The 17,777-nt window shown below is 46.9% G+C and overlaps 1 protein-coding gene and 1 pseudogene across 1 annotated transcript in view; one reads left to right on the plus strand and one right to left on the minus strand.

Annotated features, from left to right (window-relative positions):
* Positions 1–17,777, minus strand: part of LOC126284555 (GAS2-like protein pickled eggs) — a 789,773-nt gene that overhangs the window by 700,508 nt on the left and 71,488 nt on the right. The window lies entirely within an intron of this gene.
* LOC126285540 (5S ribosomal RNA) lies at positions 15,687–15,804 on the plus strand (annotated as a pseudogene).

Genomic DNA, 17,777 nt, shown 5'->3' on the forward strand with positions numbered 1-17,777 from the left:
ACGCCAGAGACTGTAGTGTTCATAACAATGGTATTCGAAACCGTAACGCCGACCTTGAACAGGCCACAGCGCCGGCAGACACCATGAATGCCACACAAAAAGCCGCAGCAACAGCCGCAACAAAAGTCTGCGGAGGGTCTGGCAATAGAGGCGACAGTGCGCACAACATACCAAAAGCTGTTATGTCTGTCACAGATAGCGTAGACGGGCAGTCAAGTGGGAACCAAATCACGTCAAATAAATGCAGAAAGGAGGCACAAACAACCAACACATCTGATACACATCAAGACTGCACAAACGAAACACACACAAAAAACAAACGAATCATCACAGCCTTTAGGAAACTAAAACCGCATAGAAAACCCAAACAGCCTAAGAGAGTCAAGAAAGTGAAAGCGTGTAACGACCAATCACGGCAGTCGCAGGCTGCCTCAAAACCTAGTGATACGAAAGTGCATACCCCTGAGGATACCAACACCTTCGCAGCCCCCCAACCAACAACCTCAATGCCGACGCCCAAGGAAACCCCCACAACAACCAACGAGGAAGCCAATCCAGCGCCCCCCGCAGAGGTGCACAGCTACGCCACTACACCATCAGGACACGTCACGGCTGCAGAGACGCCAACACACGCCATCGGCACCGGTAGTTTTAGTTACGACAAGCTAGACATAAATGTAAAATTAAGTAGGCTAGAAAAAAGAGACATCTTAGAGACGGCACAGCGGATGCTCATCCGCACCCTACACCCGTGCGGCCATTCTGTTCGCTTCCGCACATCACAGCAAACCGATAGACTGATTCTCAAAACGGAGAATATTCCAACAGATACAGACAGCCTACCAGATCTGCTGATGCAGGTGTGCGCCCGCAGGGAGGAACCATTCGATATGGACAAGCTTTACAAGGATCACGTAAGGGCTCATGGGAGAACATACTTCGATTACAGTCAAACTGGCAGCAAGTGCTAAACCACCGTTAAACACCCAAACTGTTAATAGCACAGCTTAATGCTAGGCGGAGTATACTTGTGAATTCGGAGCTCCCACGGGTCCTACGTGAACTAAAAAGTAATATTCTGTGCATACAGGAGCCCTACACTAGACAAGGGCATATCCCCAACTTTCCTCCAAGTGCGGTGACAGTTGCGGAGGGGACAGGCTGCATGGCATCTGTCATAATCCTAAACAAAGAAATACATCCAGTCAAAATTACAGAACTCTGTTCCGAGTACCTAGTTACAGTTGAAGTCACACACAAGGGGGATACCTGGATCATCACGTCGCTGTACGCCCAATTCTGTCACTGCTTCAAACCATACGCAGACCTCATCAGAGATGTTGCGGAATACGCTGGCAACAAAAAACTTCTCATCTGTGCAGACATAAATGCCAGATCAATCCTGTGGCACTCAGACAGAACTGACGACAGAGGTAGAATAATAAACGACATCATCCAAGAAAACAGACTACACGTACTCAACAAGGAAGGACATCATCCGACTCACATCGGACACAACGGTCATTCATCAAACATAGACATCACCCTCGTTAATAATGCCGCCATCAACCACGTACGAGACTGGACCGTACATGACCAGATCACTACTAGCGACCACAACATCATCACACTAACCTTAAGTGGTACACCAAATGCCAACACAGAAACACTACCAAAAAGACTATTATTTGACAAAACAGACTGGGACAGGGTCAGACAAAAAATACATGAGCACATACCGCAAGACATCACCTGCAGTGTTGATTACAGAGCACACATGCTGACAGATATCATCACGCACACACAGAACACATGCATACCCACACAAAGAAAGACAAAACACCAAAATATTCCCTGGACTACACAATTAACACGACTCAAGCAAGACTCCAAACGTAAACGTAAGCTTTACCAACGAGCACTTTCAGATAGAGAAAGACAACCACGACTACACTACTACCGGCTTGCCAAGGACAAATATAAACTTGAGCTGAATAAGACAAGGAAAGGCCATTGGAACAACCACGTAGCAGCACAAACACAACCAAACATTTGGGGAGAACTATACAAAATCGTGACAGAGAAAAATTAAGAGCCCACTAGCTCTGGGAACGCTGCGACAGGAGGATGGTGAGATGACTAAGGGCTGGAGGCGCACAGCGGAGTTCCTGCTGAGCAAACTCCTGCCCGACGACATCGCACACACAGACACACCACAACATGCAGCACTGAGACGCGAAGTAGACACAGTATACACCACACCAACCGTCACCTGTCCATTTGCACAGGAAGAAGTGGCGACAGCGATCTCAGAACTCAAAAACAAAAAGGCGCCTGGACCGGATGGTATCCACTCTGAGGTACTGAAACAAATTGCACCGCAGATCATCCCGCTTCTCACAACGTTGTTAAACGATGCATTAAGGCTGGGCCGTGTGCCTGCAGTGTGGAAGACCTCGAAGGCGGTTATCATCTAAAAGGCTTCAGACAAAGACCCATCAGACCCCAAGTCAAACAGACCAATTTGCCTTATCAATGCACTCGGTAAAGTACAAGAAAAACTACTCTGCAAAAGACTAAAAGCACACCGAACACTACGGGGACTGACACCACACCAACACGGCTTCAGGGAAGGGAAATCTATAGACGACGCAATGAACAGACCACTCCAAATAGTACACGACACACCCTCCAAATACACACTTGCAATTATGATACACATTTCAGGTGCCTTCGACAACCTCTGGTGGCCGGCCTTGCTCAAGAGGCTCAGACACCTGCAGGTACCGGAGTCTGTATAATAGTTTCATGGACTACTGCAAAGACAGAACGGTCGTTTGGCAAATGGACAACCAGAAAGGTTGTCCACACTGCAGGCACACGGCCCAGCCTTAATGCAGCGTTTAACAACGTTGTGAGAAACGGGGTGATCTGCGGTGCAAAGAATTACAAAAGAATTACAAAAGGCTGTCCACAAGGGTCGATCTGCGGTCCCATCTTCTGGGACATAGTTATAGAACCGCTCCTACAGTTACTAGAGGAGCACATCTTGACAGATGGAGTTGTCGCTTATGCTGATGATCTGCTAGTCGTAGTTTCAGTAAACAACCGTGCCCAGCTAGAAGAAAGAGCCAATGGAACACTCAGAACAATAACCCAATGGTGCACAGATAATAAATTAAAGATAGCAGGAAACAAAACAACTTATACATTGCTAAAGGGTATACTGCGCAGCAACCCAACAGTCAAAATCGGGGACACAAACATAAAAAGACTAGCAGTCACACGATCTGTAGGAGTATACATTGATGAACGATTGAACTTCCACGAACACATGCGAATATGCACAAACAAAGCAGAAAAGATACTACACAAACTGGCTAGGCTAAATTCGGAACAATTCAGATTACCCCTGTCAGTGACACGAAGATACCATTGTGCTCTCTTCGAGTCAGTACTATGCTTTTCTGCCAGTACGTGGGCCCACAGGTTAAATCTCTCAACCAACAGAACCATTGTAAATCGAGGCCAAAGAACTGTTCTACTTCGACTAACAGGGGCATTCAACTTAACATCAAATGACGCACTATGTGTCGTCATGGGAATCTTCCCCATAGATATCACCATCAGGTACCGCGCAGCAATGTATTGGCTTAGGATGGGGAGAATAGACCAGGTTCGGCAGATCACTGGTGTACCAACTCAAAGCATGGCGAGTGGATACCTGGCAGAGCGAGTGATCCAACAGCGATAAGGGCCGCCGTGCATACAACTTCTTCCCTGACATAAGGGAAACACTAAAACTAAAACATATTGATCCCAGCCGCGGTATGGTACATTTCATCACAGGACATCGCCCTTATCCCACGCACCTGTACCGCGTGAGTCTGCAGCAGACTAATAGATGCACATGCGGGGAAGAAGGTTCCCCTGAACATACTGTCTTCTTCTGCGGACAACGCACGAACATAAGACACACAGTACACATAAATCACCTGAACACACAGAACGAACTACATGCCATAATACGCGACCCGGAAAGGTGGACTGAACTCAACAAACTAACGGACGAAATCTCGAAGATCCAACAAATAGAATACTTGCGCAACAGACCTTACCGAAGGCAAGTCGGTCCAAACAGACGTCACGATGCCCAGGGGGACACTGATATGATTAGCACCACGAGTGATGAAGAAGAAACAGATACAGACCAGGGCACCAACACAGATATTGAAGCGTCCAGCGCGAATGATCCATAGTGTCAACCAAGTCAAATTCAAAGAACAGAGTGGAACAACCGACAAGAGGTGCACAAGTCACACACAATCCTAAAAACAGATTGCACCTTATATGTAAATAGTTAACAGCATCTCCATGTCTAATAAGAGCTTAAGGCTGGGTACCTTTTCAAGGGACCTGCGCCTTCCGTGAAGAAGCAGCGCACAGTCTGGATGGAAGGATCTTTATTGTGGTTCCTCTCGTTTGAGCCCAATGGTACATCGGGGAAAACCACCGTTCAGGTCGTGTTGTCGGCGGGGCCGGGAGGTGCTTGCGCCTGATATACTCTACTAGGAGCCTTGTAGGCTCAGCACAAACCGTTAGCGTCATTAGCTTATTACTTTCACCACAAGTATCCTTTCATTAGCAACTTTGAGCCAAGCACAGAATCAGTTAACTCTCTATTGTATATCGTAAATAGTTGGACATGGAGGTCTTAGCCTTAGTTTCTAGCTTTAACGTACTCTAATCTCTTCTAGTTAAGTTAGTTTTTAGGATGGTAGATGTTAAAAGCACTTACGTACTTGTCACGTGTCTAGACGTATCAAGGGTCCCATATCACTGCAACTGCACATGCCCCACGCCATTACAGAGCCTCCACCAGCCTGCTGACATGCAGGTTCTATGTATTCATGAGATGCCGCACGGTATTAGCCGAGCGGTCTCAGGCGCTGCAGTCATGGACTGTGCGGCTGGTCCCGGTGGAGGTTCTAGTCCTCCCTAGGGCATGGGTGTGTGTGTTTGTCCTTAGAATAATTTAGGTTAAGTAGTGTGTAAGCTTAGGGACTGATGACCTTAGCAGTTAAGTCCCATAAGATTTCACACACATTTGAACATGTATTCATGAGGTTGTCTCCATACCCGTACATGTATTGTCCGCTCGATACAATTTGAAACGAGACTCGTCCGACCACGCAACATGTTTCCAGTTATCAACAGTCCAATGTCGGTGTTGACGGACCCAGGCGAGGCGTAAACCTTTTGTGTCGTGCAGTCAACAAGGGTACACGAGTGGGCTTTCGGCTCCGACATCCCATATCGATGATGTCAATGTTTCACTCGCTGACGCTTGTTGGTGGCCTAGCATTGAAATCTGCAGCAATTTGCGGAAGTGTTGCACTTCCGTGTCGTTGAACGATTTTCTTCAGTCGTCGTTGGTCTCGTTCTTGCGGGATCTTTTTCTGGCCGCAGCGCTGTGGGAAGTTTGATGTTTTACCAGATTCCTGATATTCACGGTACACTCGTGGAATGGTGGTACGGGAAAATCCCCACTTCATCGCTACCTCGGAGATATTGTTGTGGTGTCATCGCCAGATACCACACTTGCTAGGTGGTAGTAGCCTTTAAAACGGCCGCGGTCCGTTAGTATACGTCGGACCCACGTGTCGTCACTATCAGTGATTGCAGACCGAGCGCCGCCACACGGCAGGTCTAGTCTAGAGACACTCCCTAGCACTCGCCCCAGTTGGACAGCCGACTTTGCTAGCGATGGTTCACTGACTACATACGCTCTCATTTGCAGGGTCGACAGTTTAGCGTAGCCTTAAGCTACGTCATTTGCTACGACCTAGCAAGGCGCCATATTCATTTTCAAGAATGTATTCTGAACAGATAATATTGTGACTCATGTTCTTTTCCAAAAACACTTTAGCAACCTTGCTCGTGGATAGGCTACAGCACAGCAAACCGAGAGAAATCCAAATTCGTAGTCCGCGCGGCGCGACAGGGCGGAGGGAAACAAATGAATGTCGGGGACGGGGCAGCTGGGCAGCTGGAGCAGGTGGCAGGTGGCGGTAGGCGGGCGGTGCACGTGGGTGGCTGGCCCCGCCCTGATTGGTCGCGTCTGGTTCCGGCCAGGCGCGTGGGCGCGTCTCGACAGGGTACCGTTTTGTTGCCGACTGCGCGTTTATAGCCTGCCGTGTCGCGCGCGATAAAAGAAATGGACTCGTACTGCGCTCCGGTGTTGATAAAGTACTCCCGAAATTCTGGGGGCCGGCGTTTGTCTCAGCCGTGGGTCCGTATGATGTGATGTATAGTACCGCTACTCGCGTCTGGCCTCGGTTTCCACACGTGGGTACACTCGAGTCGTCGCCAACTCGTCTCCCACGTGCGCGCTTGCTCGCAGCAATTGGCACAGACGGAGTCTGGAAGCCAGCAATAACAACTGAGCGAGGCCTTCGGTACGCAGCAACATTTCCATTCGTCTACGATCGTGTCGAGCGAAATGGCTTCACTGCAATTGACACTTTCTGTAAGTGTAATATCCGACCAGGCGCTTTTTAAATACTGTTTGCATATTGCACCTACACAAAGTGGCAACTTAAATCACAGTTTCTGTTTGCCATCCAGAATGCAGATGACCACTTCAGTCGCATTCTGCACATATGAGATACGTATCCCCATTGTTCCATAAACATCCTGTCGGATCCTGACAAGATTAAAAAGTGGTGTAAAGATTGGAAACTTGGCTTAAGTGTCGAGCAGTGTGAAGTTGTGCCTTCGAAAACGAAAGAAACGTAGTAGTCTATGTCTACATTATTAGTCAGTCACATCTAGAACTGCTCAACTCGTACAACTACCTGGGTCGAGCAATATGTAGGAATATGAAGTGGAACTATCGCACATATTGAGTCGTATGTAAAGCAGGTCTCAGATTTCGGTTCATCTACATCTAAATCTACATCCATACTCAGCAAGCCACCTGACGGTGTGTGGCAGAGGGTATTTTCTGTACCTCTATCGGCTCTCCCTTCTGTTCCAGTCTCTTATTGTTCGTGGAAAGAAAGATTGTCGGTATACCTCTGTATGGGCTCTAATCTCTCTGATTTTATCCTCATGGTCTCTTTGCGAGATATACGTGGGAGGGAGTAATATACTGCTTGACTCCTCGGTGAAGGTCTGTTCTCGAAACTAATAGTAGAATACGAGTAGTAGGGGCATGCAGTGCGTCTGCAAAGAGAAAGCGTATAAAACATTCGTAGGAGTCAACCTAGAATACTGATCAAGTGCTTGGTGATCATACAAGCGAAAGTTGAAGGGCGGCACGAATGGTTACAGATTTGTTTGACCGATGGGACAGTGTCCTAGAGATGCTAAAGAAAGTGAAGTCGCAGGCGCCTGAAGATACACGTTAACTATCCTGTCCAAACCCAATAATGAAGTTTCATGAACCAGTACTAAAAGAGAAGTCTAGGTTCAAAATGGTTCAAATGGCTTGAGCATTATGGGACAACATCTATGGTCATCAGTCCCCTAGAACTTAGAACTACTTAAACCTAACTAACCTAAGGACATCACACAACACCCAGTCATCACGAGGTAGAGAGAAAATAGAAATCTAGGAAGGAATACACAAGAATACCCTACGTACCGCTCTCGTGGGGATCGCCAAACCGAGGCGAGACTGATCACATCACAGTACAGAGACCAGTAAGCAGCCTTCTACCCGATTGGAATGGAAGCCTCCCTAATAACTGATACTCTGTGAAGTACAAAGCGGTTTGCAGAGAACAGATGTAGTTTTGAGACAGCGGAGAAGCGCGCTCGCGTCGGTTAGTCTCGTAAACTCCTCGGCTCGCACTGGCTGACAGGTGCGACCGCGGTAACAGGACGCCGTCCAGCCTGGGACCAGCACCGCGAACGCCCAGAAGCGCGACCGCTCGGACCGCAGAGCCGACCGCAGCCCGGCTGGGGTCCCCTCCCACCAGACGACAGCTTCACCCTCCCCTCCCCTCGCTTCAATCCTCTGTATAAAAGTCTACGAATGGACCTCAAAACGTAAATTAAACATTATTATGGCAGGCCAAGTAACTTTAATTAAATACTGCAACACATTTCGAAAGTGATACAAAGATAAATGATACCTAATTCAACAAAGTCGCCAAGCCTCTGCAAACAACGGTCGGATCGTTCCACCAATCGTTCAGCTTCCCGACGACAGACAGTCGTTGCTTGATCACGGAGGTATTAGGGAGCTGTTGTGGACATCATCATCGTCGCAATAAATCGCCTCCCTCAGCCGTTAGCATCATCCGCTTCTGGGCGGCGTGAGTCAGATTGCTGCACCGTTCCACTACGGCTTGACGCGAGATTGCATTCGGTGCATATACCACAGTAAATCACTGTGCAATTTACGCTACTGGCCATTAAAATTGCTACACCAAGAAGAAATGCAGATGATAGACGGGTATTCATTGGACAAATATATTATACTAGAATTGACATATGATTACATTATCATGCAATATGGGTGCATAGATCCTGAGAAATCAGTACGCAGAACAACCAGCTCTGGCCGTAATAGCGGCCTTGATATGCCTGGGCATTGAGTCAAACAGAGCTTGGATGGCGTGTACAGGTACAGCTGCCAATGCAGCTTCAACACGATACCACAGTTCATCAAGAGTAGTGACAGGCGTACTGTGACAAGCCAGTTGCTCGGCCACCATTGACCAGACGTTTTCAATTGGTGACAGATCTGGAGCTGTAAACAGAACAGAAATGACGTTTTGCCATTCGTGCACCCAGGTTCGCAGGCGCTCCTGTCTGTGATGCAGCGTCAAGGGTAATCGCAGCCATGCTCTCCGAGCTGATAGTCCGTGCTGCTGCAAACGTCGTCGAACTCTTCGTGCAGATGGTGTTGTCTTGCAAACGTCCCCATCTGTTGACTCAGGGATCGAGACGTGGCTGTACGATCCGTTACAGGCATGCGGATAAGATGCCTGTCATCTCGACTGCTAGTGATACGAGGCCGTTGGGATCCAGCACGGCGTTCAGTATCACCCTCCTGAACCCACCGATTCCATATTCTGCTAACAGTCATTGGATCTCGACCAACGCGAGCAGCAATGTCGCGATACGATAAACCGCAATCACGATAGGCTACAATCCGACCTTTATCAAAGTTGGAAACGTGATGACACGCATTTCTCCTCCTTACACGAGGAATCACAACAACGTTTCACCAGGCAACGCCGGTCAACTGCTCTTTGTGTATGAGAAATCGGTTGGAAACTTTCCTCATGTTAGCACGTTGTAGGTGTCGCCACCGGAGCCAACCTTGTGTGAATGCTCTGAAAAGCTAATCATTTTGAGTATCACAGCGTCTTCTTCCTGTCGGTTAAATTTCGCGTCTGTATCACGTCATCTTCGTCGTGTAGCCAGTAGTGTATACCATTTACCACAAGCATCGTACTGCACCGCATACTTCAACTTTGGAGTTCGTTTCAGCTTGTCGCGCCATTTCACGCTCGCACTCAGCGGTTCATCTGTTATCTGTACCCACTCGAACTGTCTCTGCAGGAACCCGGAACGTGTAGCCTCTTCTGACAGTCTGCCACTCTCGTTGTACAGTGGCCTTAGCGTGGGGAAACAGCGATCTTGCAAAACTCTGCTTACTGTTCGTCCGTGAGATCGACAGCGTCATTGACAATGGTGCCAGGTTTGTGCCGTGTTCTTTGACTGCAGGAAGGCGTTCCATTCGGTACCCGCAATGTCGTTTACTTTGCAGAATACAAGCTTATTGAGCGTCGCACCAGATCCGTGATCTGATTGTGGACTTCCTTGTAGATACATAGAAACATCAGAAGGCTGTGACGAACTGCAGGAAGACATCCAATGAATCAGTGATTGGTGCGGGCATTGGCAGTTGGCCCTGAACGTAAGTAAATACAACGCATAAATAGACGAAGACATCCACTACTGTACAGCTACGATGACAAATTTCTGGAAACGAAAACTGCTGTAAAATACCTAGCTGCAACCATCCGGAGCCACCTAAAGTGGAATGACTTCATAAGATAAACAGTAGGAAAAGCAGACGCCAACCTGAAACTCATTCTGAGAATCTTACGGGAAATGTATTTCATCCACGATAAAACTACCTTACACAAAAAAAAAACATTCGTTGGCCTGATGCTTGAATATTTGTCATCAGTCTGCGACTCTAACCGAGTAGAATTAATTTACTCAGTAGGACTAAAGAAGAAGTTGATAAGATCCAACGAAAAGCGACGCCTTCATTAAGTCACCATCAGTTGGCCTGATGCTTGAATATTTGTCATCAGTCTGCGACTCTAACCGAGTAGAATTAATTTACTCAGTAGGACTAAAGAAGAAGTTGATAAGATCCAACGAAAAGCGACGCCTTCATTAAGTCACCAATCAGTCAGCGCGAAAGCATTACGCAGATGCTCAATGAACTCCAATGGGTGATGCTCCAAAGGAGGCGTTGTCCGTCAAGGAGAAGTTAAGTTCCGAGAAGAGTCGGGAAACATACTAGTCCGGCGAAATGATCACATATGAACATTACACGTAATTATATATGAAGGTAGTATCTATTCCCGAAAGAACAGATACCTCTGACAACCGTGCAGCTTCTCTACAATGAAATGATAATTAATTCGACACCCTAGTTGCCAACAGGCGTTGATATACATCATTGGGGATATGTTGAAAATGTTTGCCCCGACCGGGACTCGAACCTGGGATCTCCTCCTTACATGGCAGACGCTCTATCCATCTGCGCAAACATCTATTAGGCTCACTACGAATGTAGTGGTGTGGACATGTTGGGAATGGGGGTCTCACAGGGAGCGTGCAAGGGATAAGTCCCTGCAGGCGCACTATCCTATGTGCCCTCGGTGGCTCAGATGGATAGAGCGTCTGCCATGTGAGCAGGAGATCCAGGGTTCGAGTCCCGATCAGGGCACACATTTCCAATATGTCCCCAATGATGTATATCAACGTCTGTTTGCAGCTAGGGTGTCGATTTAATTATCGTTCCATTACACGTAATGTTTACCAACATTCACTTTTCCCATGCGTGCCATTCGTGAATGGAAGAGGTAACGGTGGGATTGACAATGGTCACTGAAGCACACTCCGCTACACATGTTCAGGTGGCTTACGCAGTGTAGTTGATGTTGCGAGGCGGAATTAGTGGATTTCAAACAAAGGCATTTTCATCATATATAGTTGTACGGGTACATTTCCTGATAAGAATATTCACCAGTTTCCACATTAAGGGCCGAAGCTTCGTACTCTGCCCCATGGAGACATCAGTTTCATGACTCATTTGACATCCGCTGCTGAATGAGGGATTCCTCTACAACGTTCTATAGCTATTCGCATCCATGTTGCCATGCCTGATTTATGTCGTCTAGCTACCTTCCTCTAGACTACAACAGAAACCAAATGCCAACAGTAAACAATGTAACAAACCACCAAGTTTGAGCAAATCAGGTACACAGGTAACCCGAATGCTATAACACTTTCAACACTCTATTAGGTATCACAGCCATTTCCTCTCATCCTTAAGTCAAACGTCAGGATTTAACTCGAACCTGCTCTCATAGAAATGAAAATTCATTGTAATAAAGAAGAACGCTATTTTTTACAAATGACACGTGCCACTAGAGCATATCACCGACTATGGCTTTTTTATTGTTCAGTATCTTTGCGCTTACCCACATAAGGAGCAGGAACTAAAGACCAGAGGAGAGAAAGGGAAGACGGTAGTCAGCTCACCTCTCACGACTTGGAACCCAGCGAGGAAGTTTTTCGGGCCAGCTTACCATCTCGATCCATTCGCCCACTACACGTCCCGCCCACCTTCATTTCTTTTTCCATAACAGTCGTAATTATAAACTTTTCCAAATGGTGATCATCAACAGTCGTAATATAGTTTATAAGGTTTATGCTGTACATGCTGTTTGAAACTGTATCGTTATTCCGCGACCGGTTTAGATCTCATATCTTCCTCACAGCGTTCATACCTTCAATTATACGAATGCATCATAAATTCATAAACTACAGTTGTGAATCCGGCCGTGGAATAAAGATTTAGTTTCGATGGAGCAATGCAGAGTGCATGAATAATCTACATGATCTAACACGCCTGCCCCTTAGTGGTGTGTACTCTAAACTCAACCATGGTGCGTACTATAAATATAAATTGAAATTCAATGGCTTACTCCTATTTCCTTTCTTGAATATTGGCGTGACCTGTGCTACTTTCCAGTCTTTAGGAACGGACCTTCCGTCACGTGAGCGATTGTGTATGATTGCTAAGAAAGGCGGTATTGTGTCTGCATACTCTGAAAGAAACCTAATTGGTACTCTTGCATACCACTATAGAATGCATCTTTCAATACTTCCTCCGCCTAATTTCATTACTCAGTAACAACAGAGAGCCAGAATAGTTTGTCAGCGCAGCATAGCAACCAGTTTTTGACCTCTGCAAACACTTCCTAGTTGTGATCAGGTTTCTCGTAGGGGATTGATTTATGTTTCCCTCTACTTCCACGTAAGCCATTGAGAAACATTTTGTAAGAATGAGGGCATCCTCGGATGTTCTGTGGAATAACCGACCAGCAGCCGACCGGTTATTTCTCTCGGCCTTGTGAATCAAAGAGCGCTGTTTAATTAAACTCATCAGTCTAGTCATAAAGCAAAAACTTTAAGCAGTTACACAGACATATTACGTGTCCGTATTTCATAGTGTCCACCTGTCAGCGCACTGGAAAGTGCCTGTCGCTGCGGTAACTGACGCATATCCTCAGTACTAGAAATGAGACAGCACGCCGGCTCGCCATCTCTGTTGTGCCAATCATTCTGTCGACGTCTTATTCTGCTGTGTTTGCTTGTAGCTGTGTCTCAATTCTCGACAGCTTACTGCGGCCTAAGACTAACTCTGCATTCTTTATCAATGAATCATTATAATCTCCATAAGTAACGCAGCAAACCAGAAAATTTTTAAAAAAATTTGGTGAACAACGCAACCCGGCACAGATTTGTGGCTGCTTCCGTTATTCGTCAACAATCAGTAAAGGCCTGTGAGTTAACAAGATCCAACATCGTTAAAATAACATTAAAAATGCGTGAAAAATTCGCTGCGAACAGTTACATACGAAAATGCACCTGTTACAGGTGGCGCATAGAAATTCAACTTTTCTGGGATACAAATTTGCTATATTTCCATAAAAGTACAGAAAGCTGTATCTTTGATAGAAATGGTTTCCCAGATGTTTTATGAATACTCGAAACTCACGACCCAGTTCAGCTGATCTGCCTTCCTCGGTTTCATTGCACTCATAGCCTTTTTTACTTCCAGTCCAGTAAAGGTGAAGATGAAATGCTAGGGGGCTACGGTTAGCGTGTCGTCTATTGTCTCGTGGACTCTCTCACACGTCTTACATGCCTGCAATGGTCGTACTGTGCCGATCTTAAGAAATGAAAACAGTCACCCGGACAATGTGTCCAGAGGAATGAGGACGTACTGCCATAGCAGTTCCGGAGAAGCTGAATCAGCGTCGGAAGCGAAGTAGCATCCGTCAAAACTGAAAGAAGGCAAAAATGATACTATTGTTCAAAAAATGCGACAAAACAGTTTGCCACAACAACAGAGGAATAAGACTACTTACCACAACTTACAAACCCAATACCAGAATTATAAACTGCAGACTCAGAGCAGTAGATCAATATTTACTTATCGAAGAACAAATGGGTTTCACGATAGGACGTTCAATCACTGACGCTATTTTTACTTTACGACAGTTTATTTGAAAACACCGGGAGCTTAACCAAGGAACATACTTGATATTTACTGATTTTTGAAACAACTTTGCATAATAAGGGTAAAACTTTCGAATATAATGAAGTGCGCACGATAATCCATAGACTGATATCAGTATTCGAGAGTGTGCGCGAAGATACACCATTTGTCTTCCAGATACTTGCTTGTCACAGGTGCACACACATATCTTAATGGTGATTAGTTTCGAAGGAGTCTTTTCATTTTTAAATATTGCTTGCGTCTCTATTATGTGATTGCAGAATAATTCTAGTGAGATAAAAGGTGTGATCAAAAAGTTTCCGTCTGATAGCGTTGCGGCAGCGCATATGAAACGTAGCGCGACTCCGATGCGGGTATATAAGCACTAACATGGTTCAAAAGGCTCTGAGTACTATGGGACAACTTCTGAGGTCATCAGTCCCCTAGAACTTAGAACTACTTAAACCTAACTAACCTAAGGACATCACACACATCCATGCCCGAGGGAGGATTCGAACCTGCGACCGTAGCAGTCTCGCGGTTCCAGACTGTAGCGCCTAGAACCGCTCGGCTAAGCACTAACATGCAGACAAGGTATTTGTGTGGCATTCGTGATTTCCGACGAGCGTGCTGCAATTGCGGAAACGTGAAATATGGCGTCGTTGTTACCAAATGCGTCCCAACAGAACCAACGTGCTGTTCATTTTTTTTACTGGCTGCCGAAGAACAAACACCATTAGACACCCATCGGAGAATGAATAATGTGTATGGGGCAGCATAAATTCTTTCACTGATTACAAAAATTTATTTCCAAGGACCTATGCTAGATACGGCTGTGCGGTTTGTTGCAACCGTTAGCTTAACCCACGAAGTTACCACGAGTTATGCTACCATTTGCGACACCGGAAATCTGTATCCAATTTAGTTCCTTAGAAATACTTTTTTTTTTGTTATCTCCTAAGGTTAGTTCGGTTTAAGTAGTTCTAAGTTCTAAGGAACTGATGACCTCAGATGTTAAGTCGCATAGTGCTCAGAGCCAAATAAATTTTTGTAATCAGGGAAAGGCTTTATGTTCACCCTGTATTAACGTCCCAGTAACGACCTGAATGGGCAAGAGCTTAAAACCAGAAACAACTTAACAAGGGAATCGGCGGGAACAACCTGTAGTTCACCAGCATACAGCCTGCCCACCGCCGCACGGTCCCTAATGTACACTGACGCCGAGTGTTGTGCGCCGGTACGGTGTAGAGAGTAGGCACGCCAACATACCACATGTGCTCGTAAATACGTCTGGGTGCGTTAAAACTGGAACACCGACTCCTCAGCTCCATGACCCTGCGTTCGCCGGACGTGAATCGATAGCAGAATGTGAGTAGCTCCGCGCCCGCGAACTGCCTATACTAAGCACGCACTGTCCACGCCGTCCTGGATTACGCCTGAATTGCCGCAACCCCGTATGGGAGATGGTTTCTTGCTGGGACGTCAACCTTTTCTCGTGGAGGAAGCACAGAAATAGAGGCAGAGGCCTAGCAAAGCATTCCATTGTAGCGTCTGCGAAGACGGCGGCAGGGTCCGCAGGTTTGGTGCCGCCCCGGCAACATCAGATCAGCCACACATAGGAAGCATCTCCGTGAGATGTAAATCTGGCTGAGGATTAGCCACAGAGTGCGTCATCCAACAGCCCTCCATTTCTGCCAAGTTTGGAAGGTCGGAGAGAGGTACTGGAGGAACTGAAGGAAAAGCCAACAAAAAAATTAAAAACGAGTAAAGGTGTGAGGACGGGTCGCGGGTCGTGGGAGCCGCAGTCCTGAACACAATTTTAACCTGACGTTTTCTTGATTTCCTTAAATCAAGGGGCAACGGCCTTGCCGCAGTGGCTGCACCGGTTCCCGTCAGATCACCGAAGTTAAGCGCTGTCGGGCGTGGCCGGCACATGGATGGGTGACCATCCGGGCCGCCGTGCACTGTTGCCATTTGGGGTGTACTCAGCCTCGTGAGGCGAATTGAGGAGCTACTCGACCGAATAGTAGCGGCTCCGGTCAAAGAAAACCAACGACCGGGAGAGCGGTGTGCCGACCACATGCCCCTCCTATCCGCGCCTGAGGATGACACGGCGGTCGGATGGTACCGATGCGCCACTTGTGGCCAGAAGACGGAGTGCTAAATCAAGGAATTATGTTCTGCGCTACTTCACCCTCAATTCCGGTGAAAACGACATATAAAGTCACAGAACGATGCTGAACGCGAACGGAAACAATGACAGCGCAACAGAGATGTCTTTTCCGCTTTCTGAAGTGTATACAACTTTTTTAGAAAGCCCAAAAAGAGACATTCCAATAAAGAAATTACCTACAACTATATCAACATACGCCATTTTTCTATTCAAATTTCATCCCAGTTGACAATGAAGGAAGAAAGTGTGTGAAATCTTATGGGACTTAACTGCTAAGGTCATCAGTCCCTAAGCTTACACACTAATTACTCTAAATTATCCTAAGAACAAACATATACACCCATGCCCGAGGGAGGACTCTAACCTCCGCTGGGACCAGCCGCACTGTTCGTGACTGCAGCGTCCTAGACCGTTTGGCTAATCCCACGCGGCCTGACGATGAAATAATCTGGAATTAACATTAATACAACGCAGATTTCCGACTTGCCCCGAGTTCATTTTTGTGCTAATCTAAGATCAGCTGCTCGATGCAGTCGGGCGTTAGAGTGATAAACACTTAACCGTAAAATATCTGCCTTCATTTATGTACATTAATAGAGATTTGCTATCAAATACTGGCACTGACTCTGTTACGAATCTGTTATGCCTTTTTATTCCCAACGCCTGCACAAAAAGTGCCTGGCAGCGAAATCTCTCGACGCGCCGGGCCGTCGGGCCAGCTTGAATGGTCGATACGGGAGCGCGATTGTATAGAGGAGAAGAAGAATGGGAGCTATGGGGCGCCGGTTATTATTACTGCTGCAAGAAAGAAAGACAGGAAAGAAGAATAAAAGAAGGAGGGAGCGGTCGCGGTGGTGTGGTCTTTCCGCGACCGCCGACCAGCCCCCGGGGGCAGTTGTGGTCAGTGGCAGCGCACGCGCGGCTGCCTCCGGACCCCGGGCAAGCAAAACCCGCGGCCGGCGCTCCCAAAACTTCCCCGATGATGTCATTCTCTCCGGCGAAGCTACCACCGTCATGTGGCACACGCAAAAACACCTATCGCTGCCCACTTGCTCGTAATTTTTTTGAACTTCAGTCGCTCCTACCGAACTATCTTCAGGAATACTACCGAGACATTTAAAACTGTAATTTACAAATTGAGCGGAAGTCGCATTTGATCCACGTATTCTACCATCTCACACTGTGCTATCGTCAGAGTTCAACTAAACTCCAAACCTTGTGATACTATCCGCCGTCACGCTGTTCGACAGCCGATCAGTTCCAGGCATCCCGCCAGAAAGGAGGTACGCGGCTCGTACTGTATATTGTTCAACGATGCGTTGATGAACTTGTGGATAGTATGCCTCGACGAATACAGGCATGCATCAATGCAAGAGGACGTGCTACTTGGATTAGAGCTACCGGTGTGTACAGCAATCTGAATGTCTCGCTGTATGGTGATAAAACATGCAATTTGTGGTTTTCATGAGCAATAAAAAGGGCGGAAATGATGTTTACGTTGATTTTAATTTTCTGAACACGTTCCGTAACGCTCGGAACCGAAGTGATGCAAAACTATTTTTGATATATATATAGCACTCCGTCTTCAGGCCACGAGTGGCCTACCGGAACCATCCGACCGCCGTGTCATCCTCAGAGTAGGATGCGGATAGGAGGGGCGTGGGGTCAGCACACCGCTCTCCCGGTCGTTATGATGGTATTCTTGACCGAAGCCGCTACTATTCGGTTGAGCAGCTCCTCAATTGGCATCACGAGGCTGAGTGCACCCCGAAA

Source organism: Schistocerca gregaria, chromosome 8 (genome assembly GCF_023897955.1).
Source record: "Schistocerca gregaria isolate iqSchGreg1 chromosome 8, iqSchGreg1.2, whole genome shotgun sequence".
Classification (NCBI taxonomy): Eukaryota; Metazoa; Arthropoda; class Insecta; order Orthoptera; family Acrididae; genus Schistocerca; species Schistocerca gregaria.